Here is a 24,917-nt window from a genome sequence, read left to right as displayed (position 1 = left end):
ATTAGAATAAAATGTGGGTTAGGGAGCAGTGGGAGATGGGGATGCACTTCCTGAGAAAGAGGACCTTGAATAACAGGAACATTTATTGAGGCAAAGGGAGATAGTTCTGCCCCAAGGGCATGACATTCCCACAGGGATTCCAAGTTTAGTGGAGAATGTATGTGTGTTGTGGGGAGGTGGTCAGTTGTTAGAAGGAAGAGCAAGCAAAGTAGCTGTTGTCCAAATGCACTGGGTGATGAGGACCTAGACATGATTAACCGAAGGAAGGGAAGGGAAGGCCACAATGCTAACTAGTAGGAAAAAGGCCAGAAGATTGATGCAGAATGAAAGTGAAGGAGGGCCCAAGGTGAATCTGCAGGTATCAGCTTCACTGAGGAGAATCCCAGATGGCTGCAGTGGAGGAAGGAGAGCAGAATGGGAGGTAGATGCTGGACTGTTGAATCTGTTGCTAGTGTGGGATCCGCAGAGAAGCTGGGAACATAAACTACGATCCAGAGCGGTGGTCTAGTCTAGGTGATGTGGATGTGGGAGTCCACCCACAGAAAAATCTCTGCTCCCACTGTAAAGCTGGATTTTCTCATCTCTCTTTAGATCAGAACCCAGTTGTAGAGTGACTTAAATTTTGTTTTTATCTTTGCTAATCCCTGTAAAAATGCTAAAAATCAATAAGCTATCAGAAGATTACCTAGAAAATCATCACATCTGAATCATTTCCTAACTGACAGTCCTTTCCAAGACAACGACTTAAGAGTAGATGGCAGAAAAAAGGCCTTTCCCAGGACTATCCTAACTGGACAGTCCTTTCCGAGACACTTAGGACATTTATGTTGGATACAAAGTCTGCTACTCTGGTCAGGTTACTTATGTTAATAAAAGTGATGTTCCCTAGAGTGAATTTCAATGAGTAACTTACATGCAACATACACATGGGCTTATTCCAAGCTGAGGAAAACATTGAGTCTGCGGAATAACCTCAACTCCATCATTTCCTGACACTGACATGCTGAAATGTGGAAATTCATCATATTTCAAGCAAGTCTTAGGTTGAAATGGAACACCTAAATAGGTGGAAAGTAATCATATAATCCTAGATGTGCACTCAGCCCGCTGAGTGACTTACTGGGCAGAACTCGCTAAATATTATAAAATGCTTTCGTTTGTGCAAAGCGCCATGTCACCAGTGTATCCCCTTTTGTTACTCCCTTGCTTTGCAGTATTTCTGGCATGTTCTCTGTCCTTTAATTCAAGATAGGATGGGTAGGGAAAGAAAATTCTAATAATTACCACATAATTGGATACATAAATACTTGTTCCTTTCTTCTAAAAGACACTTGTTCTTGATTTACACAACGAGCCTGTATTCTTAATTACGTCACTTTCTACTTTACAGATGAGGGCATTAAGGTTCAGAGAGGCACAATCATATACAAATTTACAGAGCAAGTAAATGGTGTGATTTGAACCCAGGATCGCTAGATGCCAAAACCAGTTTCTCATGCTGTTAGGGCTATAAGAACATTTTTCTAAGTTATGATAAAAATGAGAAGTCACCTTTATTAAGTCATGAGCTCTTCTGGGCTGACCCTTTGGGCACGTCTGTGAGTAGTGATTGAGAGGTGGCATAAAGCAACTGTGTACTTTTCTAAGTGGTCTCGGAAAAAGATGTGGTGGCACCTTGGTATTCAAAGAGTGGAAGGAAAGCAAACTAACTCAAAGCTCTTTGACCTCCCTAAGAAATCAAAAGCTGGGGAAAGTAGTAAATCTTGCAAGAAGCCAGAAAAAAAAAAAAAAGGCTGTAATAATTACAGGGATAGAATAGGCCTGAATCTTGCATATTTCACTATTTTGACACATGGGAACCATGCCAATCAGTAAGATCTAGGGTACCTTCAGAGAAACACATGGACAGTGACAGGTTTTGTGCTGAATGAGAAGTTTGACATTTTAAAGATCTACTAGCAAGGATTTATTTGTCAGAAAAGCAAGTCTGGGAACTGTTTATTTTGCATGTGAGTACATGTGTATATTTAATACTGAGAAAGGTATACATAGTTGTTTCCCTAAAAAGAAAAGAAAAGAACCCAGAGGTCAAAGATGGAACAGATTTGGCCCAAACTTTCCAAAAATAAATAAGTAAAAGAGTACCACAGGAGAAAAAATGCTCTCTGGGTTGTAGCCATGTACAAAGTACTTAAAAATAGAGATGCTGTAACATTTAACCATTAGTGCATATTTTCTAACAGAAGACCAAATACATTTGTAACTTAGTAACCAAGTATTATTCCCGACTATGTTTAAATCTATTTCTTTGTTTGATGAAAAGTGATCCCGCCTTCAAATCAAGGGGTAAGAGAGTCCCAGCCTGATCATTTCATTTGTACAACCACACTTTCACTGTGCTAATTAATCTATTTACAAAATGAGGCAGTGTGAAAACAATGTGTCCTTGAAGATGCCATCAGCTTTAAAAATGAATGCACCAAAAATGGAAGGTAATTTTTCAATCTCTTCTTGTATCTGGGGTAATTAAGGTGATCTCAGCTTTTTTGTTTGTTCTGTTTTGTTTTGTTTTTCCCAACTGGACTCAGTACTTCTGCAATATTAGAAACCATTGATTAGTAAAAACTGGTCCATTGCACTCACTTTGGGCAAACAACTTTTAAGTCTGTCAAGTATCTCTGCAAATGTTAAGCTTATGTCTGCAAATTTTCTATTCTGGTCCCTCAAGGGTGAATCTCATTATAGTAAAATCTCTTTTCTCTCTCTCTCTCTCTTTTTGATAATTTTGTGTGTAATTCTCTTTTATGATTTCCCTTCATGATTTTATTAGCCACTTTTAAGTTCAAAGTGCTGCAGCCCTGGCCCCTGTGCTGGCAGATGTTCAAGCACAGCCAACAGTTGCTTTGGCTGAAGGAAAATTCCCACTGGTCAAAACCAGACTCTGACTTGATCTCTTTTTAGCATGAGCCTTTTAAATACAACTGTGCTTTAAGCAAAAATAAAAATAAATAAAACAGTTCTTTCTCTAAAAAAGGAAGGTAACTGTTGCAAATGTTGCTCTCTCAAAGCCTTGACATTTGGAGATAAATCTTCCTGAGAGTCAAAAACCCCAGGCAGCTGAGCTTATAGGCAGGACCTTGATCTACAGATGTCATGTAGGGCACGTTCATTCCAGAATCTTGAAAAACCTATACATGTCTGATGGGTTAGCCATAGTGATGAAAGCAAACTTCTGGGGGCAAAAACTCAGATCTTACTTGTAGATTTGGAGTCCAGCTGGAGAGTCCAATTCCCCAAGAGATTATGCTTCAGTCCAACACAAAAGGAGGCTGTGCGAATATATTTGAAGGGCTTTATTATTTATTATATTATATATTTTATGTTATCACTTATTATTGAATTTCAATGAGGTGTTAGGGTTTAGGGCAGCACCACCCTGGTCCTTGGGAAAGAGAGTCACTTAAAACGAGGAGTGAGGCATTCTCCTCACCTGTGCACATCAGGTATCTTCATTCATTCAGGCAGCCATACAAAGTATCATTGACTGGGAGGCCTATAAACAACAGAAATTTATTTCTCATAGTTCTGGAGGCTGGAAGTTCGACATCAAGGTGCCAGAATGGTTGGATTCTCGAGAGAGCCCTCTCCAGGATGCAGACTGCCAACTTCTCGTATTCTCACATGGCAACATGATTACATGGCAGAAATGGGGTGAGAGAGTCCTCTGGGGTTCCTTTTATAAGGCACTAATTCCCTCATGGGGGTCCTACCAGGCCTTGAAAGCAGAGGCTTCTGTTAACACAGTGCCACGGGTGCCTCCGCAGACCCAGGACAAGGGCAGCAGCAATAGCTGTGGGTTCCAGGGGGAGACAGCAGCCACAGACAGCTGAAGCAGCTAGACACCTCTCCATTCAGCTCTTGGAGGAGGCTGAAGGACTCAGGTGAGATACCTAAGGTCTCTGACAAATAGATGGGAGAGTCTTTGAGGAGTCCTCCAATTATGGGAGGAGGTGAGGGCTGCAGCATCTGCTTGGTGATATGAGTGTGTTTTAAACCCCAGGCTAAATTGCTACCTTTATTTCACTGTTAGAAGACACCATGATGGTGTCTAGGACTGCCCTCTAGTGTCTGTGATCCTGTTAAAGTGGGTGGGAATTTTCTTGTGAAAAAAATGATTGAGTCTCACAACCACTTAGATGACCTTTTCATTCAAAAGTTCCCGAGCTTGACTTGGTCCCTCCCACATGTATCACCATCTTTATTTCCTTGTTGTAGCTTTGCAAATCAGGTGGAACAGGTGAAAAAGAAGAAGAGAGACATAGAGGATGGAAAGAAGGAAGGAGGGAGGGAAGGAAGGAATTTGCCCATAAAAATAATATTTCATATTTTCCCAGCCAACTGCAAAATCCAAATCAGATCTCCATGTCACTCGTGCAAGGATTATATTCTACTCACTCTCATTTGCCTACCTAACTTTGTTATTTGTTTCTTCATTTTTTTTTTTATTCCATCAACAGATATGAGCACCACCTACATCTTAGGCACTGGACTGGAACTGGAGATACAATCGTGAATTTAAGAGAGAGAGTTCTTCCCTTCACGGAGCTTCTGATACAGTGAGGAGACAGCAACCTGATACGAATATAATTCAGTGGATAAGGGCCAGGAGCAAAACTAATAAGGTGTGGTTAGAGAAGAATAGGTGTGGGGAAGGTTTTAGAAGATCATTTTCCTTCAAAGAAGAACACAGCCATAGGGCAAAACCCCAAAAAATAAAATGTACTATTAATGATGCAACTTTTTAAAAACATGTGATTGTTAGTCTGTTCACTCAGATCTGGAAAATAAGGGGCCCTATGTCTTGGTCTGGGGCCATGGACTCAGAAACGTTCGATCTTAGCTGGATTCATCTCTGCTAGGACATGGAATCAAGTTAAGGCATTTAGTGCCCCTATAAAATGCCATGTGCCTCCTATGATATCCGTGCATTTTGTCACTTGTGTAACTTACATGAAACGACCTCCTATTTACCAGGAGAGTAAGTTATCCGTGCCCAAGGCCTTGATCCCTTCAACTCTTTCTGTGCGAGAATGCCCTAGTCTGTTTCTTGGGTTTGCAGTCTTTTTGAGAGAACAATTTGAAGGTTGGAAGTGGATTTTGTGTCTTCTACTTAGACTGTTTAAAATGTGACTAATTGACTTAGGTTGACCTTTCTGGTTTTTATTGTTTTGACTTATTAAAAAAAGTGTCTTTTTCCCAAAGGCTTCTGGGCACATGCACAAGAAAATAGAAATATGACAAGTTAAATTAAAACCAGCAGATGAAAGTTAAAATATTCTCATAAAGGAAAAAGAAAGATGCCAAGTAGCATTACTGGAAGGGGAAACTAAACTAAATGGATTAAGCCATTTTTAGCCATTTTTCTACCGGCTTGCAAGGAGGACTTATTCAGAGTAGATATTAGAGTAACTTCCTATGAAATCCCTGAAAACCTTGTGCCACTACTCAGGGTCATAAAAGTCGTGGTAATGATGGTAATGCCTGGGAAAGAAGGGGTCTAAAATTTAATTCTTTTTATAGTGATGTTAAGGTTGCTGTCTAGCCCTTAGTCACAGTGTGATCTCATTCACTATCATCTCACTCTCGGGAGCTAAGAGATTAGCTCTAACCACAGTTAACATTTCTCTCTTGAACTCCAAATCCCTGCTGGCTGTTCAGTCATACTGTGATTCTTTTTGGAAACCAGTGCTGCTCAGATGTGTGGACGCTGTACCGTGTAAGTGTTAAGAACATGGATTCCGGAGCCAGATATCTGGATCTGTAGCTCAGCTTTGCCACTTGCCTCCATGACCGTGGACAGGTTACTGACCATCTCTGTGCCTCAGTTTCCCCAATTGTAAAATGAAGATACTAACAGTATTTCATACGGATGTGTGAGAACTAAATGAGTTCAAATACGTAAACCCATATGAGTGTCCCTACAAAAAGCAGTATAAGTGTTAGTCATTATTATTACTGACACTTCTAATTGGTTCTGGACTACTAATGGAATTATGTTATCTTTCCTTTCCATTATCCACATGTGCCTGCCTTGCATGGGGGATCTCGGGTAACTTACTGTATCCTGCTGTCTTAGTTGACCCTTCTCAATTTACACTCCTTCGGGCAATAGCAGGTTTATAGAGAGGTTACCAAATAATTCTTAGTATTTTCGCATAACAAATAATGTTTGGGGAACATTAATTTAACAGCTATGTAAATGAGGGAGACATAGAGAATAGTAGGTACATACTTATATTAGTCTGCTTGTGACAGAATAAAGGTCAGAATTAGGATAGTACCATGCAATGGGGATGGGCAGTGAAAAGTTTTGGTTTTAGTGCTTTTAATATGATGCATGTAGTCGTGTTTTTCTATTTACTTCTATTTCATGAGGCATAGAACTTCTTGAATCTGTTGGTTAATACCTTTCATCTTTTAAAAAAATTCTCACTTATCTCTTCCAATATTGCTTCTTCCCCATTGTCTCTCTTATCTTCTTTTGAGACTCCAATTAGTGTATGTTCGGCCTTCTCACAGTACACCCTATATTATTATTTTATTTTGACATTTTCCATCTGCTTTGTTCTACATGTTTTATCTTACATTTTTTTCTGATTTATCTACCAGTTCACTGATTATCTCTATAATTGTGACTGACTGGTTGCTACATCAGTCCATCAGATTCTAAATTTTGGCTAGCGTATCCTTAAGTTATAGAACTGCCACAGGTTGTTTTGCTTTTATACTTTCCACTTCTCTGTCAGAGATCTCAATCTTATTTTTTATTTTATTGACTGTTTTTGGAGTTATTTTGAAGTTTGTGTCTACCAACATTATGTGAATTATGGGGGAAGGGTTTCTTCATATTATCTGTTTTTTTCTTTTGTGTTTTGATCACATTATCTTATTTCCTTGGGTGCCTCTCAAGTAAGAACATTTTTAAAAATTTAAATGCCAGAAATCATCTGTGAAAAACTACACACGTAACTTGAGGCCTGCACTGATGCCATCTTCATTCAGATAGAATTTAACAACTATTTCTGCAGGTTTCTACGAGCAATACTACTACTCACTCATCTAAATCAATGTCCAGGATCGAAATGACTTGAAGCTGGGCTTCAGTCCCTGGAAGGGCCAATTTCTAGTTCATCCTTGGTCTTAGAGTGTAGACTTTTAGAGTCTCAATGCTAAATATGGGATATTTGCCATTGAACAGCCTCTTTGCAAGACCACAGATTACAATTTTTGTTCCTTTAGCCCCGTAAGTCCTTCCCAACCCAACCTCTCAGTATTCCATTTCATTAGAAGAGCAGAAAATTCTTCTAGGGAAAAATGGCTCCAGATATTGGTGGCCAACTCTGAATTTCCTTCTTCTCTTGGACATTGGCTTGGAAATTCCTCAGTGGCTTATAAAAGCTCCAGTGCCTTTTAGACTATTGAAAAGCATACTTTGTCAGTATTTTAATACTGAGCGGGAGGGCTAGTCTGAAACATCTACCCTGGCATTATCAGCCTTTGAATCTGGATAATTTGGGTGAATTATGGTGTTCCTTTTAGAAACATAAAGTCTAATATGGGACTTGGTTTAGGGGAAAGAATTCAGCTTGGGGAGGGGAAAGGATATAGCTCAAGCACTAAAGCACATGCTTAACATGAATAAGGCCCTGGGTTCAATCCCCAGTACCTCCTCTAGGAAGAAATAATGATCTCCACCCCCTGAAAAAGCATTTAGCTTCAAATATTTTGAGTTTGAAGTAACATCTATTTACTAAATATTATTTATTTTATTAATAGAAATAATTATTAAGTAAAATAATTAATTAGCAAAGCAATTATTTCTTGTTCAAAGGTCCAAATTGCAGACATAATAGGCGGCCCATTTATGCTAAGCAGTTACTAATATTTATTGGTCGTGAGCTTCATGCTTTGCCCTTTATATACATAATCTCTTTTAACATATTTTTAAATATTCCATTTTTCTTTTCTTTTTTTTTAAGTGGAGTTCCCAGGGATTGAACCCAGGACCTCGTGCATGCTAAGTATGCACTTTACCACTGAGCTATTCCCTTCTCCCCTAAATATTCCATGTTTAAAATGAGGAAACCTAAACTTTATGGGGTTAAGTAATTTGCAGGAGATTACATATGTGATAAGTGGTGAAACCTGAGTATAAATCACAGAATCTCTGATTCCCAAGAATTTACTTTTTCTATCAGTCTATTTCTATTTTCTAGGTTTGGGACAAGACACTGTTGTCAGTGCTATGGCTGAAAGGGCTTAGAGGCAATGGCACCCAGCAGCAACAAGGAGACCCAGAAACCATATCCGAGTTTCTAATACCATTCTCCAATGGAAGGAACCAGAGACCTTGGGAGAAACAGCTGATTCTAGGGCTGCAGCAGGAAATAAACACACAAGATGAACCCGGGGCATCTTGTGGAGCAGAAAATAAGGAAGTGCTCAAAAACCAAATGGATGGGAGTAGTTAAAGAGACATAACAGTCAAGGGAAAGAGCTTCCAAAGGCTGCTTGAACAACAAAATAAATAATATAGTGTTGGGTTATAACCCAAAGTCTAAAATAAATAATTATGAGCCCCATAATGGCCTGAATTGTGTCCTCCCACCAAAACAAAAAGCATATGCTGCAGCCCTAATGCCCAATACCTACCACTGTATTTGGAAATAGCACCTTTAAGGAAGTAAATAAAGCTACAGGAGGTCATAAGGGTGGGGCCCTAATCCAACAGGACTCCTGTCCTTTTAAGAGGAAGCAACAATGAGGTCCTGGGTTCATCCCCCAGGAACCCCTCCAAAAATGAAGAAATAAATAAATCGAAATAGTTCCCCCCCACCGAAGGAAAACATAAATAAATAAATAACCCACTCTTCAAAAAAAAAAAAAAAAAAGAAGTAACATGAGAAATCTTTCTCTCTAGGCAGGTGCACACAGTGAGGATACAGTGAGATAGTGGCAATCTGCAAACCAACTCTATTGTTACCTTGATCTTAGACTTCCAGCCTCCAGAATGGGGAGAAAATTAATTTCTATTGTTTAAGCCACCCAGTCTACGGTATTTTGTTATGCTAGCACTAGTAGACTAATGCAAGTCCATACTGATATAAATAAATGATTGAATAAATAAATAAGTAGGGAGAAGAGACAAATTCCTATACATAAGAATTTTTTCTTAATTTATGCCAACACTGCCACCTTAAGGAAGTGGAGCACAACTCGCTACACTGGGTATGGTGAACTTCTTCCAAAGATACAGTATGAAAAGGGGGTAAAGCTACAGAAGGTTGACATCCTTAGTGGTAATTTATGTTGATAATGTACCTTTGATGTGATGTGGCGAGAACGGCACTTCACCTCTGTGGTTTTCCTCCCCAAAACTATAATCCCGGTCGAATCAAGAGGAAAACATCAAACCCAAATTGACGGACACTTTACAAAATATCTGACCTGTATTTCTCCAAAGGATCCAAGTCACCTAAAAGAACCCAAGTCTAAAGAACTGTCACAGATTAATGGATCCCAAGGAGACATGGTGACTAAATGTGATATGGGTTCCTGGATGGAAACTATTCTAAATTAAACAGTCCATTTAAAACAAAAATGAAAAATTGTGTATTTGTTGTCTTCTACATGACTTGTGTTTTATATAGTTTCTCTGATCATTTCAAAGTGAATATTCACTTAATCTTGGGAGCAGACTTTAGCTCAGTTTTGCTTCTTCCCACTGAGCAGGACTCATTTGTGCAGTCAGTATTCTGCCACATCTTGGCAGAAGTCCAGCAGATAAAGAAGACGTTGGCAGGGGGGGCCAGTGGGGAATTGAGTATGTTTATCTCTATGAATGAAGAATTCCTCTAGGTATATTTTAAAGATCCCTATGAGACCCCTTATTTGAAACATCTCCACAGTTTTATTCCTCCTCTGTCTTTCAATGTCTTTTTCTTTCTGTAGAGAATCTCTGAAAATCCCTGAACACAATACTTGCTTTTAGATGTTTTGGATTAAATCTTCTATTGTCTTTTTCCTTTGAATCCTCTTCTCTCCTTTCCCACAGAGAAACTCCCACATTTTTCATTTTATTTTAGGATTCTGTTACTGAACCAGATGATCCAGTTTCATCCTATGCTTCTCAGGCTTAGAGAAAAAAAAGAAAACAAGTCCGTGTTGTGGGATTTAACAAACACTTCGACCTCTTCTCTTCCAGACCCTGTCAGCTGCACTGTTCCAACAGCACTCAGAGTGGCTCTACATCTCCAAACCCCATTCCTCCTGGATTTCAGTGCTGGCCTTCCACCAAGAACTGGCTCCAGCTGTACTGGCCTCTTATTTCCTTAACCCTTTCCTCTTCTTTACTCTGGTGGGAAGAGTTGGAGACAGAAGAAAGGTGATTCATTCATTCTTCCCACACGGGTTAATCAGGCACCCCCTAGTATATGCAGCCACTGAAGTTACAGCTGTGCATAAGGCAGGCGAGGTCCCTACCCATAGAAGCCACATTCTGGGGGATGGGTGACAACATGGCACACTTAGGATTGCTAGAAGATTTATTTGCATGTGTGCTTTCAGTTGGTCCTGATGATGTAGGCACTATTGTTATCCTCATTTACTGAGACACAGATGCCAATTGACTAACTCAGTGTCATGCAGCTAGTAAGTGATGGAGATACAATTTAAACTCAAGGACTCCAGAACACTTGGATTCCTAACCATTATAATATTGATAAATTTGGTGGGGATTTTCTTTTTCTTTTTCTTTTTCTTTTTTTTTTTTTTTGAGTAGATAAATACCATCCTATTTCTAACTGTCTCTTTCTACTCTAAAAAAATTAAACACTGCTTCTAAATAATAATCTGTAATGGCTCCTTATTACAATTTTAAAAAGAAAAAGCAGTTCTTTTTTAAAGCAAATGGCACAGTTGGCATTCAATAGTTTCTTTTGTAGCAACCATCATCTCTCTTTCCCTTTTCTATGGTGAACCTCCTCTCCTCAACCCTCCCCCACGCATTGCAGAGTATCTAGGTGGTTCAGGTGGGATGAATCCAGCACCAGCTCTGTGGGTAGTCTCTGACTGGCATAAGCCAAAAAGCATGTGCCATCTTTTGATTGGTGGACCCTAGGCATAAACCAATCAGCTCCTGGCATTCTAAGAGCTACCCTGATTGGTTCCGGTTTATAGAACTAGAGATGAGAGGTAAAATGCTCTCTCCTCTGGATTACCATAAAGGAGGTACATAACCCTCATTGCTGCCAGCCGTCAACCTGGGGGAGGACCAGAAATCACAGATCAGTGGAGCCAGAGTTCTGACTGAACCACACCTGACGTCTGCCTCGCTCCTCAACTTTCCAGTGGTGTGACTCATAAGCACTCTTCATTGTTTAAGTCACTTTGACTTGGAGTTTCTTTTAGTTTCTTTCAAAATCATGCCATCTGATACAAATAATTTATATTAGGCATATAAACCCTAACTATTTAAGTAGCTTTTTTAAAAAACAAATGTCACAAGAAACTTAAACAGAAACAAACAAAAAACCCACTAAATTATCCAGTGGGCCTCAAACGTCCAGATCCAAACAAATTTGGATCTCTAACTTACCTGAAAAAAATAAGATTAAGTAAAATAAAATACACCTAGCCCGGAGATTCCTTTGTTTCATACATGAAGATAATCAAGATTATGTGTAATAGTGTGGGACCACATGCAACAGATGCTCAGTTAATTGGCTCAAGCTATGGTGGGTTCAGACTGTAACATACAATTGCCTTGGATTTTGTTGCTGAAAACACTCCTGTTTTTGCCAAACAACACTGTTTTGGAGGCTTGCCATCACAAACACAGAGAGATTGCTGTGATGAAGATTTGTGCTTTTTGGTGGAACCATGAGACACCACTAGATTATAATAATGTGAGAGACAGGATATTGGCCCTTATGTCTTCAATTAATCACACATTATCTAGTAGATTTAAAAGAACAGCTTCATTCTCATTAACTAGCAGCCAAGAGTGGAGATGCTAGTGATGTGATTAGGACTTTAAAAGTCCTGGGAAGTCGAGTGTGTCGACATCCAAGGACATTCTCTCCATGTCCATCCTAATGTTCCAGGGAGATCTTAGCCACTGAGAACACAAAGCCAAAGCTAATCAGGAATCAGTTGAGATGCAGCAGAGTGAGGCTTGACTTTTACCAAATTGGGAAGATGCCGTCTGGAGAGAAGTGAGCTCTCTAACCTGAGAAAACCCATTATGTTTTCAGCTCCGCTATTGGCTTATTGGCCCAGGATGGCTCTGTAGAATAACAGTGAAAACAGCAGCTCTCCACTCTGCTCTAGAATGAAATGTTAAGAAAATAGAGGCCTAGCTGGTAGTGGGAAAAAACAGATGGTTAGAAGCTTTTACCTTCCATTTTTATTTCTTTTAATGTTAACTACTGTATCTGACAATCAGGACATGGATAGGCATAAATCATGTGTTTATTCCCATAGGAATAAAATACATCTGGACCTCTGCACTATTCAATTAAAACTAATGAGGGTGAAGCTAGAGTCTAGTGCCAGTGTGAAATCCTATGCAAGCGGTGTCTGCTCTGAACACACTGTGCTACCAAAGCCAGTTTTTAGGGGTTGTGTGGAACTTGGAAGTTTTTTTTTTTTTTTTTTGACAGAAACAAATGTGATTGTCAAAAGCCCAGCCCATCTGCTTTGCTCATAATGGTCTCATAAGGGAACAAACAGTCTGCTACAAAATGCAACTGCAGTGTTAATGGTGCTTCTGGGGGGAAATATTTGAGACCACACTTGGGTTGATGTCCTGCTCCCTGGCCGCAGTGGGATTGGGGTCCTCCTTGGCCATTCCGCAGGGATATAGAATTGATGGTTGGGAAATAGGCAAGGACTAAACTGTAGAAGGAATAGGATTGAGGGGACCAGGGAGCCAGGAGATGAGAAACTCACAGGCTTCTAACAGCATAAGCCCTAAGGTCTGCTTAGGACTTTCCTCCTTTTAAAAATTCTTTGAGGACAATGTCAAAGATGCAGATTTTGCCTAAGGTCACCTCATAGGCAAAGGAAATGATAGGGCATTAATTCAATTCAAAGAAGTGAAGTTTCTGGGAATCTTGACATAAGCCTGGCTTCTTTTGACAGTGAACTCTAGAAGTCTGATTTTATTGAACACCGAGTTTTGTCCATGGGAATTTTCAGCAGTTGTGGCCATCAGAAAGAAAAGTCAAAAAATGAAAAGATGTCAGCCATTACCCTGACATGAACGTCACGGTAGCAAAAGCCTAGCTATAATTTTGTCTTCTTATTCAAGGCAAAACAAAATCCAGCTTCTCATTGAAATGTGAACAGAGTTAAAATTCTGTTTTTTTAATTATTTGTAAATTTCAATTTAGTTCGATGTTTATTTCAGAAATTACACATTAATTTTTCCATGAAAAACACAAGTACACATCTTTTAAATAGTTGGTTTATGTAAACAAAAAACACCTATGATGAAATAAACTATATAAACTTATTTTCTTGAGAGAAAGATCCATACCTTTTATCAGCTTCTCAAAGAATTTATATCCCCCAAGTGGTCAAGATTTACTGTCCTTTGAGAATGAAAGTACAGGCATTATTTATGGGTCCACTTTGTAGTTATAATGTGATGGTTTTTGAGTGCAGTTGAAGATTTTTCAGCAGCATTCAAATTGGTGACATTAGGGCTTATTCATTTGAAAGTAGTAAATGCTTCAGTTCCTGTTTTAAGATGACAAATGCAAAATTTAATTATACTTGTGGTGTCTTAATCTATGACTTAGTTTATGAAAGAGAAATATAGTTAAAATTATATAATATTTATATGTAACATAATATTTATATATAACAATATTCATATTATAGGTATTATTTCAAGGTAAATATGCATAACAGTTATGCAAGCTGATAATAATCTTTGATTATTAAATTATTACTTCTTGCTATGACAGTTGGTCCACATTATTGTTAATGAAAAAGTATAATTTCCTGCCATCTTTCTGTGCCACCACAATGCTGTGCATGAAGGTCCTGGCTGATGCTCTCAAAAGCATCAAAGATGCTGAAGAGAGAGGCAAACATCAGGTTTTTGTTAGGCTGTGCTCCAAAGTCATCATCAGGTTTCTAACTGTGATGATGAAGCATGGTTATCTTGGTGAATTTGAAATCATTGATGATCTCAGAGCTGGAAAATTGTTGTGAACCTCACAGGCAGGCTAAGTAAGTGTGGAGTGACCAGCCCGATTTTACATGCAACTCAAAGATCCAGGAAAATGCTAGAATGACCTGCTCCTGTCCCATTAGTTTGTTTTCATGGTTCTCACAACCTCAGCTGGCATCAGGGACCACAAAGAAGCAAGGCAAAAACACACAGGAGGGAAATCTTGGGATTCTTTTCCTAAGGATGTAATATATACATGCAAATAAAATGCCTGAGTGGACGAAATGAAAAAAAGAGAGAAAAAGGAAAAGGAAAAAGTATAATGGTATAATGTGTAAGCTCTTTAAGATTGGAAACTCTCCCTTCCGCATTCTTTGAATCTGTCTAAGAACCAATCTCTTGCTCTCCTCAATCTTTATATATATATCATAATCTAGTCCACAGCCTGGCAGTATGAGTATTCATTCGTGGTCTGGTTATCTTTCTTTTGTCTTCTTGCTACTTCTGTCTCCTCAATAAGCTAGTTTAATCTCTTTGGGTCTTACTCTCTTTGTCAATATCCTCTATTAATCCTCTTAATTCTTTCTGATATTCCATTGTAATTGTCTTTGCTCACTTTACCAGCTTTCTGTTGTCACAGGCTTCCTGAAATGCTTCCATGCTTTAGTCTCCTTGCTTGGCAAGAACAAACCAAGAACGTACACATCCGATAACCATCACCTGAGCATACTCCATGGTTATCAGGCCGTGTGGTATGCTGGGGATAATGTACACAGTCTCTGTCCTCAGAAAGGTAAAATCCAGCCACGTTAAGCAGCCTGGTGAGATCTTCCAGGACCTTCTCTCTCTCTCGCTCTGCTAGAAAGGAAAAGGGCTGTTGTGAATGAATAGTGAGGGTGCTGCCCACCCTCCATGTTTACCTATCAGAAGAGTCCCAGAGAGTTGCATGGGTGCTAAGTAAAGATCCCATTCCCCAGTCTCATTTCACAGATGGCCAGGGAGATGCACAGAGATGGTGGCCACTTTGTAAGTAAATTCACTTCAAAAATGAAGCACTCTGAGAACATTCCCGTTTTCCTACCAAGAAGTCCCATTCCTTTCTGACTGCTGTGATGATGTGTCCATATATAGAGGGAATTGCTTTGGAATTTATTTAATAACCAAAACAGTCATTCCATAAAAGTTTACTGAGCAAAGGTTAATGTGCCAGCTTCTGGAGACTCAGCAGAGAACAAGATGAAGACCCTGCCATCAGGAGTGTGCAAACTACTGAGGAGAGAGCAGGGGCAGGGGGGTGGATCTGTTACATTGTCACTTAGCTTGTTTCTCTTTGGCTTGGTCTGATTTACTTCATGTCATGTAAGTCCTATAGCTAGCTGGTTTGGTTTGCTCAGTGGAACAAAACTGGGAAGTCCAAACTTCAAAGTCTGCAGGCTATGACAAGACCCCTTACTGTGGCTCCCTCTGTACTGGTAACAATGGCTTCTCTGCTCTACAGTTGATTTCATGTGCTCTGTATGGATCCCTTTTCAACAGAGAGACAGTGGTAACATTAACTGCCCTGAACTGAGTCACAATAGTTGTCTTCTGCCAAATTCTTCTGTGAGATAGACTGTCTCCCATTCTTGTGGGCTCCTGTGAAACTCATAAAGGGGGACATGATCCACAATGTTACTATCAGTTTTTCCAGAGAGATTTTAATGTGATTTCTGGGAAAACAAATGGTAAGCAAAAGCCTGGGATACAGCTTCAAAACATTGAAAAGCAAATATTCCAGAAGAGTGGGGTTTGAACTGTGTGAGATTCCACTCCTGCCCTCACCTGAATACAACATACACTTTGCTCCAGTGCATTGAGAACGTGACACAGCCCTCCATCCTCCTTCAGGACCCTGTGCTAATGTTCACAGGAAACAAGGACTTTCTTCAAATGATACTGTTGGTCTTTATCATTCTTTCTAACACTGATTTCCAGAGGGAATGAATACCATCCTGACCAGACGGGTACTCTGATGGTTTGGAGTCCATCTTTGCCTAATTCTTTAAGACACCCCTCTGTGACATGGGGAAGGAGGACACCCCTGTTACTGTCTGCTTGTACCTGATACTCTCTGGTGCTTGAGGAGTCATGGTCTTCTAGGCTGATTAGGGTGCTCACTTGGCACCAAGATTGTTGAAATTACATGTCAACTTGGCTGGGCTGTGGTGCCCGGCTATTTGCTCAAACATTATTCTGGGTGTGTCTGTGAGGGTATTTTTGGATGAGATTAACATTTAAAAAGGTGGACTTTGAGTAAAGCAGTTTGCCCTCTATAATGTGGGTGGGCCTCATTTAATCAGTTGAAGGCCTGAATAGAACAAAAGACCAACTTCCCCCAAGCAAGAGGAAATTCTGCCAGTAGACAGCCTTTGGACTTGAACTGCAACAGTGACTTTTCCTTGGGTCTCCAGCCTGTGAACCCACCCTGCAGATTTTGGTCTTGCCATCCTCCACAATTGTATAGTCAAATCCCTTAAAATATATCTATCAATCAATAAATCTATCTTTCTCTCTCCCTCTCTCTTTCATGTGGGTGTGCTATCTATCTATACACACATACGTGTGCGCACACACACACACACACACACACGAGTACATCCTAGTGGTTGTGGTATCTGGAGAACTCTGACTAATATACTTAGTCAACAGATATCTAGGCTACCAGGTACCCTCACAGGGAGTCCTTCAGCCCCAAAACTTTGTGATTCTATAGCTCTAACAGAGAGATGATGTAAAATGATGCCTTCCTGAAGAGACAGTCACAGAAGCTGGAGGATTTAGAAGAAAGAATATGGAGGGAGAATGACTCTTAGGAGCAACCAAGGGAGTTTGAGCCAACATACTTTGCCGGTGCCCTGGCAATGCCCTAGCTGACTACTTGGCCCATTCAAAACACTAAATGTGATCCACCAAAACTTTTAGTGGCCCTATATCTGCCCTATGCTGCCAACTAGTAGACTTGCCTGTGGGTTGGTTGACTGATTCAGTTAGAAGAATTTGGACCATTGGAACCCATTCTTATCTTGATCAAACTGAGCAATCAGCACCAAGAACTTTAAAATGAAATGTGCCCTGTTTACCAAAGAAGGATGTTGGTGGCAACAATAAACTCTCTCTAAGCTGTTCTTCTACCAAAGTTCACAAGGAGAATATTTTCATGGGTGGAGCTGTATGTGGCTGGCCGAGGTTGATAATCTCCTCGTACCCTGGTTTGACTTGTGTTGAGATTACATTTTCCCCTGGCTTTCCCTATGGGGATATCCTCCAGAAGAAGCTGGCCCTTAATTGACATGTTTTCTGCAGTCACCCCGTGTTTCTAAGAGCTCTGCTTCCTTACTGTGTCTACCAGTCCTCCCCATCCCTCCCCTCCCTCTGTCATCAGAGTTGAGCTTTGTTTCCACTGGTGATTCTTGTTCTGATAGCAAGTACGTACAAGCCATTGGCTTACTTACTCAATCAACTTCAATTAAAGAGCAGCAATTCAAATCCTATCGGTGTCACCTTATTTAACTTAATGAATTAAATACTTAAGGATAAGATGTGTGTCTGGCTAGGTCAGGCTGACCAGAAAATTATCTCTGATTGATTATATATTTTGAAACATTATCAGTCTCTAACTTTAAACATGTCCACCATAACTTTGACTTCTCTGCCAAGAAAGATAATCAAAATAATATTCTTCGGGAAATGCTTGAGCACAGACTAAAATATAATTCTTCTTTTCACTTGTGTCACCTAAAGTGAAATAATCTCAAACAAAATTTGAAATTCTTGTCTATTAGCCCCACACTGAAGGTCCATTTATCTTCCACTTAATCAACAGCTGCTGCCTGTTTGTCAGAAAGGCCTTCCGCTTCCACAGATTACCTAATCATCTAACATCTCCACTGATTACCTGGCCCCATATATCTTCACAGTTTAGCTGACTATGTAACGTCAATTCAGTCTTCATTTTGTACCCCAGTTCTGTAGAGCACTGTTCTAGAACAGTAGTTCACTACCCTAGCTGTGCTTCCGAATCCCTTGTGGAATTGTAAAAATGTGTGTGTGCCAGAGTTCCACCCCGGGCTGTTCTGATCCAGTAGATCAAGCATAGGGCCCAGTGATCCATAGTCTTAACTTCACAGATGATTCTGTTGTCAGGCCAAATAGCACACTGCTCCAGACCTTCCAAGACTGGTTCCACCTGCCCATTGTCCACTATACAAAGGCTATAAGCCACACGGATTATATCAGCTGGTACTCAGATGGGAACTCCAGGGTAGCCCCTCTTACTGAAAGAGATGCATGCTGTTTGTAGTCACAGCAGCATTCGGTTGTCATGACTCACCGTATCTCACTGGCCAGAACCCTCCCTTCTGCATCAATCATCGTTCCATTTGTGCTGGTCCCTTGCCATCCCTGGCACCACTATTTCCATAGCAGCTGGTCAGTATTAAGGAAGCTGTCACCATATACATATAAGGAGTTTTATAGCTAGTGCTGGGCCCTGAGGGGAAGGAGTTGGGGGAGATCTGTGAGTCTGGGCTGGCCTCCAGACACAATGTACATTCTGCTCAAGCCAGCTGCTGGAAGACAACTTCTGGGTCTCCAAGGCAACAAGAGATGCTATCTTCAAGACAGCCCCATGCATTCTGTTAATGGTCACACAGATCACCAAGACCCACAACTCCCTTCTCCACCTCAAATCCCTAAGTGTATGCTGGAAGAGGTTCTGGGCATCCCATGGCATTAAAATCATCCACTAGGAAGGGTCTGGGTCAAAGAGGTAGACAAGGGGACTCTTCTTCCACCTCGGAAATGTTACGGCAAACTTTAGGGCCTATTCTGGGTAAACTATTGTAGGGAAGCTCCATCCCGCCCGTCCTGATGAAAAGAGTCAGACCTGGTGGGAGGTGGTGTCTACATTCAGGGAGCCCTTTTTTAACTCACTAAAACCCACGGGTGTTATTCCCTTTGATAAAAGTTCCTACAACTATTTTCTCTGACTTGGGAAATGCTCCCAGACTCTCTGCGCATTTTGTGATTCAGATCCTTTCACTTAGCCTGGCTTGCTCGGCTTCTACAATGGGACCTGTCCTCTCCCTCCATTGCTTCTCTCTCTCTCCAATCCTAGGCTCTTTGGATTGAATTTCTGGTAGGATGTTTTACAGGGTTCTGATTGAAATTCCTCCCAAGGTGGTCGCTCTTGGCTCTCTAGTGGTCCAGTGATCTTTTTCCCAGTACCTTTCCCAGGTTTTCAGGATAGAACATCACAACTCAGGACCAATACCCAGACTCCCATTTTCGGGGGTAGGTGAAGGAAGGGACTACACCCAAACCATCCAGCCAGACTCAGTAAGAAAAATCAATACCAGTTCCTGCATGTAGGAAAGAAACAGCAGATGAATATCCAGTCCCAGTGGGATTTCTCCCTTTGATTCCCATACAATTACTTCCAGGACCGAGTTATTTCTTAATTGCCTCACCCTTTCTTAACTCTTGACTTCTCGTTTCTTTCATCCAACTTGATTGACAGCCCTTTGGGGCAAGAATAATGTGCTGTGTATACTTTATGTCCCCATAGTATCTGGGGCTATGATGCCAAATAACATCAATATATTTAACCACTAAGTAATATGCAGATGTGCATAACCAGTGCTATCTCCATATACAGAGATGGAAATGAATGAGATGAGCTTAGAGGGGTTTCTGTGATCTTAAATACAATGTACTGGTTGATTCATTGGAAGCCTTTAGAAAGACGGAGTGAGAATCTACCCAGTCCTTCTAGGAGGGTGGGGCAGGTGTCTTACAAATCCAACAGAAAGATTTATTGAGAACGATTAAACTCATGCTCAGAAATGAGAGCTATATGCGAGTAACTATAGATTTTTCTGGGGCTCTCCTTTAAAGCCATAAGAAATGTCTAGTGGGTTATAATAACAATCTTTCATTCTTCCTCATTCATGAACCCATGATAGCAGTAACCTGCATGGGTTAAAGACTCTTGTCTGGAATCTTCTTTCTCCAGGAATTTGTTCTGCTCCAGCTGTGCTGTGATTTTGTTTGTTAGTTTGTTTGTTTGAATGTTCCTATAACTAAACACAGAAAATAACTAGTCTTATGCCATTGCTTCCAGTGTAGTCTCTAACTGATGAATCTTCATGAATTGATTTTTAGGGAAGATACTGCTTTCCCTATGTATTTTGCAAATGTGGGCTGGACTCATTAAATTGATGTCATATTCTCTGTCTTTTTCTTTCTACCTGGATTCTCCTTGCAGGCTTTATTCTCTTTGGGCAATGTGGAACTCTTTGGCTAGTTAACGTATTACCCATGTTGCTTTAGACAACTTTGGTGGGTGCAATCACTTTTCTGCTTGGGGTCCAAGTTGAAAACAGGTTTTCCCCTATGCTGCCTCAACACTGTGTCTCAGAATTCAGCAGCTCTATGCGTTGTCTCCGTCCACTCACTGGGCTCAGAGGCAGGGTTGCAGGAGCTGTGGTTGATAAGGGATGAATAGGAGAGTGGGTGCTGCTGTTTGTAATTGGAGATGAAGATTGTTTAATGATGGGGGAAAGGAATGCAGAGTAAAAAATCCCACTTAATTCATAATCAGTTTTTCAATCAAAACAGTGCATATAATTTAATCAAGTTAGAGCCAGCAGTAGATTCCGTGGACAGGGTAGGTTAACAAAAATGTACTAAGGAAATACAACTTTTGTTTGTAGGCATGAGATAAAATAGGAGGAGACAGAGGCAGGGAAGTTGGGGTGGAGCTCTTACAGGAGACAGGCTTATGGCTGATTAACTGTGGAGAAAGGAAATAGTTGGGACTGGGTAATGGATTGGAAGGAGGGAGGAAAGAAAGCTTGTGTGTGCCACTAGGGCCGAAAGGATAGAGACACAGCTGCCAACACTTAGAAATCAGAGAATGTGGAAGTGGGCTCTTTGTGAGTTAATGAGCTGCCTTTGTGACAGCCCTTTAAACATGAGGTCAACTGCCCACACTCATTGGCTCCCATGTTCCTCAGTCTTGGGTTCTTGAGTTGGCCTGAGCCCCAGCACTTCACTTAGGGTGCAGACTTTACAGGCTGCTTGTTGCCCATGTCTGCTCCCTTTCCTCCTGACTTTCTAACAGCAGTTCATAGAACTCAGCTGTGTGTGCCTTCAAGGACTCATGTAACTTTCTTTCTGCTGCACTTCTGTGAAAACAAAGCTGCATCTTCTCAAGGGAGTATTCCATATACACCTCATAGAGCTCCTCTAAAAAGTATAATAGTGGACAGAAGGTAAGTTTTTCATGAATTCATCAAAAAGTCTGCCTGGTGGTCTTTTCCACCTTGCCAGTGGAGGGGTCTGGGGTTGGTTGAGGGAGCAAGGAAGAAGGGATGACTCAGGAGACGCACTTTGGGCGATAGAGGTAGAGTATTTTCTTGTACGGCTTGGCCTTTGTTTCTGTTTTGTTTTGGAGAGCAGTAAAGCCCACAGATTTGGTTAGCTGCAATTGCTGAAAAGAGACCCTTTGTCTTGGGCAAAGCCAGAGAGGAGTTAATATAGCAGTAATGTAATCCCAGATACTTGATTTGGGCTCCCTAATTAAGGCCAACAATGATAAGTGCAGATAATTCTCCCTAGAGGGGGCTGAGGCAGTAAGTATAAGGGCCTGATTCAAAATGATGCTAGATTCCAAAGATGGGATTTCAAATGCATCTGGAATTATGCTTCAGTGGGTTCTTGTAATGTAGATGAGCCCTTTAAATCGGAGAGCCTGGGTTTCTAAATAGGGCTGAGTTACAGGGTTACACCTGTGTTTTCACAAAGTCCTGGCCAGTAGCTGTGTGTGTGTGTGTGTGTGTGTGTGTGTGTGTGAGTGTGTGTGTGTTTTGAGTTTAGTTCTAGGAAGCAGTGTTAGGGAATCAGAGGCTGTCTTGTGTGCTTCCACTCTCCCAAATTTTCTTTTTTCTCTCAACAGCTCAGACATTCTAAATCTCATGTGGAAGTATTCAAAAATACAGTAACTGGAAAGACTTTAGTCAAGCCATTAACAGCTTGCTGGCACTCAATAAGGAAATGTGAGATGATCCCACTGGTAATGGAGAACCTTTGTGTGGACTGTGAAGCTTTTCCTACTCACAAGAAGAGGCTGCCCCACAGTTTCCCTCCCCTGCCACATCTGTCTTCCATGCAACTAGCAGCCCATGGGTACTAAAAGAATAATGAAAATATCCTTTCTTCCCCCTCATCAAATTTCTGGGACTCACCTCCTCCTGCTCCACCTGTCTCCTCCATCAAAAAAAAAGAAAAAGAAAAAGAAAAGATACTTCAAAGTATATATTTAAGTTAGGAATAGATCAAATTTTAAGTAAATCAAATAAAAATAAAAACCCCTCGATTTAAGAATAAATCACAAAAATCTATCATTACGGTATCGTGTTCATCACATAATCCTAGTAATTAATGGATACAGTTTTAGCACATAACTCATAGCGTTTGAAATGATGGTATCATAATTGTCAGTGTATTAAACAGTATAGAAATAAGGAAAATCTCCAATTTTTATTGACTGTACTTTGCACGCTAGTGTAACTGCATAACTTGCCTTTTATTAAAACACTTATATTGCATTTTTGACGCTATTTGTCAAGGCGTTGAAGTGCAGAAATCACGCACAGGGAACATCTTTTTAGTGCTGGCAAATTGATAGCATGTCATGTCTTGTGGCCAGAAGATTTGCTCATATTAAAAGAACTGCTAGTATTTGACTTGGTCTAATTTTGGAAATTATTCCACAGCTATTAATAGTTCTAGAGGCTGTATTCAACTTTTTTTAAATGTCAAATTGGAATAAATGTGGGTTGTTTCCTTATCATAAAACCAACACATGTATGAAAAAAATTAAAATGTACAATTAAGCATAACAAAGAAAATAAAAGGCATCTGTGAGACCTGCTTCCCAGAACTAAGTCTTCTTAAAATCTTGGTGCGCACTCTTCTGTGTCTGCTCTGTACATATGTAGTAGGGTGACCCACCATCCCAGTTTGATGCCTGAGGAGATCTGTGGGGTTTTCAGCTTTCAAACTAATCAGTTCTGGGCAAAATGGTGCACTTGTGCATATACACACACACTCACATGCACGTGCATTAATAAATACAACCATTTTTATTAGAAACTTCAAGTGCTGCGCCAACCCTAAGCTCTTTGCATACATTATCAAGATTCTCAATATTCAGGAAGGAAACTAAAGCTTAGAGAGGTGTTTTTTCACTACTGTGTGTCCTCTTATCTCCTGAGTCTGTTTTCTCATTGGGGCAGGGTAGTGGTTAGCCACATGTATTTTTTTTCTCATTTGTCACTTCCCTTTTACTTATGGTTTTCTATATACAAAACCTATAAAATTTTATATCAGTGCTATAATTTTCCCACTTTAGGTAATGCTGCAAAAGGCTTTGTCCATCTCAAGGCCATATAAAGTCATTTACAACTTTTACTAATACTCAATTTTTTCTAGCTTTTTACTGACATATAGTTGATATATAACATTGTATTAGTCCATGGTGTGACACATACTGATTTGATATATGTACATATGGCCAAATGTTTACAAGTTTAGTTAACATCCAGCATGTCACATGATTATGGTTTTTCTCATAATGAGAACATTTAAGATCTATTCTCTTTGTAAATTTCACATATACAATACAGTATTGTTAACAAGAGTCACCAGGCTGTACATTACATCCCAAGACCTGTTTATCTTATAACTATAAGTTTGCATCTTATGACCATCGTCACCCATTTCACCTCCTCTCCACCCCATGCCTCAGGCAAACACCGATCTGTTCTGTGTGGGATTTTTTTTCCCCCTTAATTTCTCTTTCTGATAGTTTGTTATTAGTGTACAGAAGCTCAACAGATTTTTGTAAATTGATTTTTTAACCTGCAACTTTACTGCATTCTTTTATTAGTTCTAACACATTTTGGGTGCAGTCTTTAAGGTTTTCTGTGTAAAATATCACATCATAGGCAAACAGAGACAGCTTTACTTCTTCATTTTTAATACAGAAGCCTTTTATTTCTTTTTCTTGTCTGGTTCGGACTTCTAGTACTATGTTGAATAAAAATGGCAAGATTGGGTATCCTTGTCTTATTCCAAATCTTTGAGGAAACAGTGTTAGTTTTTCACTGCTGTGTATGGTGCTAACTGTGGGCTTGTCATATACAGCTTTTTTAATGTTGAGGAATGTTCCCTTTATATTCATTTTTGTTGAGAGCTTTTTTTTTAATCATTAATGGATGTTGAATTTGTCAAATGTTTTTTCCTGCATCTATTGAGGTGATCAAATGACTTGAATACTTCATTTCATTAAAGCAGTGCATCACATCAATCAGTGAGAGAAAATATGTGCAAACCACATATCTGATGAGGGATTAATACCCCAAATATAAAACTCACCAAGAACTCATACAACTCAATGGTGGAAAAAAAAATCCAACTGAAAAATGAACAGAGGATATGCACAATTTTCCCAAGAAGACATACAGATGGCCAAAGAGTATAAATAAGAGCTCAATGTCAGGAATCATCAGGGAAATGCAAATCAAACCACAACCTCGCACCTGTTAGAAGGGCTAATAACAAAAAGACAGGA

The 24,917-nt window shown here is 40.1% G+C and overlaps 1 pseudogene; it reads left to right on the top strand.

Annotated features, from left to right (window-relative positions):
- The first annotated feature begins 14,094 nt into the window (after positions 1-14,094).
- On the top strand, positions 14,095-14,616 carry LOC116661494 (annotated as a pseudogene).
- Positions 14,617-24,917: the final 10,301 nt, after the last annotated feature.

The sequence above is a fragment of the Camelus ferus genome, chromosome 35 (assembly GCF_009834535.1).
Source record: "Camelus ferus isolate YT-003-E chromosome 35, BCGSAC_Cfer_1.0, whole genome shotgun sequence".
Taxonomy (NCBI): Eukaryota; Metazoa; Chordata; class Mammalia; order Artiodactyla; family Camelidae; genus Camelus; species Camelus ferus.
The sequence above is the reverse complement of the archived record's forward strand: the minus strand, read 5'-3'. Positions and strand labels throughout refer to the sequence as shown.